This window comes from Corylus avellana, chromosome ca9 (genome assembly GCF_901000735.1).
Source record: "Corylus avellana chromosome ca9, CavTom2PMs-1.0".
Classification (NCBI taxonomy): Eukaryota; Viridiplantae; Streptophyta; class Magnoliopsida; order Fagales; family Betulaceae; genus Corylus; species Corylus avellana.
This window is the reverse complement of record NC_081549.1, coordinates 22,681,436-22,685,187: the sequence shown is the minus strand read 5'-3', so window position 1 is coordinate 22,685,187 and position 3,752 is coordinate 22,681,436.

Below are 3,752 nucleotides of genomic sequence, written 5' to 3'. Positions count from 1 at the left end.
TTCTGAATTCGTAATTAGTTAACAGATTATGGGACATTATGACATGGGACAGGTCCCTTTTTATAACATGGAACCCTTTCACGTAGAATCTTGTTGAGGGTTACACAAAATCTTGTTATCACAAATAATTTTAAGTGTTATCACAATACATCTTATATATATATATATATAATGCAAAAGAAGAAAATTGCATTGTCACTTTCAAATTTTAAAAAAGTTGGAAGATTTTGTGTGAAATCTGATGAAAATTTTAAGAAAATGACAATATATAACAGCCATGTATATGATGATAGGACAAATAATAATAATAATAAAAAATAAACATTGCAATCAAACTGCCAGCACACACCATGGGTTAAGCATTAATTATATATTTTCATGAACATTATTAGAGCTTGCTTTCGGTTCCTATGAATATGTTTTTTAATTCCATGATTTGTGAATGCATGTATATCCTCTGAATTATTATTAGAAAGTATTTTGTCATCGTCCGGATACTGACTCCAAACCATCTTAATGTTCTCCACATGGTTGGTTATCCTGATGACGAATTGCAAAACCAAATATAAATAAATAATAAATAAAAAAACAAAAAAAACTCCAAATTTTTCTTGTACGACCAGAGTTTTGCGACCAAGTGGCAAGTGCAGCATGCATATATGTGGAGTCAACTATCTCGATCTATCGTGAATGCCACGTCTCTTTGAGTTTTACTTTTCTTCGATCAACAATTCAACAAAAGCTTAATTAAAATCCAATATAAATATATTAATCCATAAATTTAAGAAGGAAATCTAAGGTCCCATTCTCTCTCTCTCTCTCTCTCTCTCTCTCTATATATATATATATATATATATATATATATATATATATATATATATATATTTGTGGCATCTTTTCTTTTATTTACACGGACATGTGTGCATATATACTTGGGAATATCTCTTGTGTAGTAATTCAACTCGAGGTTCAACGCAATGGGCGGTTGACATTAGAAGATGAAGGACATCTCAGAATCAGACACGCTGATAAGCAGAGTGAATTATCCATGAAGATTGAAATTAACCTAGATCATATTTTTTTTAAGGATCATATTTTTTTAAGGCTTTAGTATAATTTAAATGCCACAATAATACAGGCCAAGATTCGACTCTATCCAGTGCAAAATTAAATTCATTAAAATATATCCTAATCATCCTCCATTTTATTTGATGTCATGTATTAATAAACTAGTGACCAATCACCGACTCTTTCCCTTCATACGCAGCCTCTTGGATTAAGGGTATCCTTTCAACCATCTGCTTTTTTTTTATTATTATTATTACTTTTGTGGCTTCGGAAGCTGTGAACCGCACGAATGAAATTTCTCTCTTTGGGTAAAAAATCTCACTTAATTATAAAAATAAAAATATAAAATAACAGTTAACTGATTAATTTAATAACAACACTAACGTTTGTTTAAACAAATTAACTGAAGAATTAGTTCATTTGAATCGAGAGAATTTGTAAAGAGAAAGAAGATTAAGCATAAAGTATTCTATTTGGAGTCACTATAAGCTTAAGCTAGTCAGTGTTCATTTGGACGAGAAAAGTTGAATAAGAAGGGTATTTCGGTAAAATCAATTGTACCTCCCGAATGATTCTCGATCTTATCCTCTCTTTTATAGGGTGTTTTTCACGCTTTATCATTTAGGGAGAGGGTTCATAAGATAACCGATTTAATTCTATGGTCCCACTCCATTATTCATGCAGTCTTTAGTTCCCAAAAATAAAGGGCTACTAGCATTATGTGTCTAGGATATGGACATATGGTCGATACAATCATACAACCTCCTTTTATCCTCCGTCCGCACGTCCTTCTTGGAATGGTTGGGTTCGATCAATCTATAAGACTTACTGAAGATGGGTCTGTTTGAGCCAATTAGATGGGCGGAAGAGACCCACTTCTTGCATCTTATTCTATGGCACACCAAAAATTAAAATAAATTTGACAAAATTAACAAAATTACTTTAAAGATGACTGAACCACTACTTTTGATCATAAAAGTGATTGACCTTCAAGGTGGCCGAGCCACCTTTGTGGTTAAAATCAAGTATGTGGAGTGACCCAACTGCAGAATGTCCATCCCAACAAATTATAGTGCCAATTGAGGACCGTTAGGCGGTTGGAGACCGGTTCTTTATTTCCCAAAAAGGAAGTGGCTCAGTTAAACCAGTTCACATGGCTCTTAACTTTTCCCACCACCGTTGTAGCAGACAACATGGTCATGTCATAATTTTGTCTTCGATCGGTAGCTAGGGTCAGTTGGAGAATGCTTGAGACGCCGTTGTTGCCTCATCCATTCATGATGACACCGTTTTGTTTTTTGTTTTCAGCGGTTCATTCCCTTCTCAACTTGTCGACTTAAATGTGTGATGTTGTCTTTAAAATAAGCTTGCATGTGCTGGCGTTCTAGCCATGGTGGTAGCTAGACTGGTAGTTAGGTAGCTAGGCAATAACTGAATGGAATTCTCTCCATTATTTTTTATCATAAGTACTTAAAATTCGAGCATAATGAGATGGGTTCGGATCCCGCAACGAGCATTAATTCTAAAAGTGGCAACACGGAATGTTTTGTAATGGCATTGGTCTTGTCTTTTGGTAAAACATTATCACAAAAGAAGTTGGAAAATCCAATACTTCTCTTAGTGGTTGTATTAATATAAAGATTTGAAAATAAAACCAATTTCATTGCCTTAAAAAACATTTACTGTTTTCACTTTCTTTGGTGCTTAAAAGCCTATTTGAAATTGTGTTTGAAAAATAGAGTTTTTGGACAAAAACTTCATTTTTAAGCTTTTGCCAAAAGTGTTTTTTGGTCATATTTACGTTTTTTTTACTCTTAAAAACGCTTTTAATTTTTTTACCAAACAATACTTCTTTCTTCAAACAGGTTTTTTGAGTGTTAAAAGCACTTTTAAGTCCTTTAAACGCAATCCTAAACAAGCCCTAAATCCAATATTCAATAGAAAATTAGTCATGAAAAACACCATTTTAAGGGATAGCTCAATCGGCTAAGGATCATGCCTTATAAAGCGGAGCTTACTAGTTTAAATCTACCTCTTTCATTTCCTTCAATATCTTCTATTTTAACATTATCACAAAAAGAGTTCATTTGGCAAAACTTTTAGATTGTGCTTTTTTTTTTATTTGAAAAAATGTTTTGATTTTACATGGAGTTGAAAATAGTCTTAGAGTGTTTTGGGTTTCTTACTTTCTTTGATCAAACTTTTTAAAGAGTGTTTTTTGCTTTTTGGTTGTAATGTGACCTAAATGTAAAAATTAGTGTCAAGTGTATTATGTTTTGAGCTATTTATTATTAATGCTTTTGCTTTTCGGCTAAAAAAAAAAAAAAAAAAAAAAACTACCCTAAAAATGTTGCTAATTGTGTTTTGTGTTAAAACACAATTAGTTTGTCAATATTTTTGCCTTTAGTTTTTTTATTAAAAAAATAATAATAAAGAAAGAACAAAAAGCATTGCCAAACGGACTCAATAATGTGTTTTGTGTGTAGATGAGTCTAATACGTACCATCTATCCTAACCCAACACACAACGTTGATAAAGGGCTACATTTATTTATTTAAGAGCAAGTAGGGACTTCCTCACATGTTCAAAGTAGGTACAAGTGTACTATAACCGCAAACAAAAGAAAATAGCTATATGCTAATTAATCCACCAAACAGAAATTGCAAGGAAAAACACAAAATCAT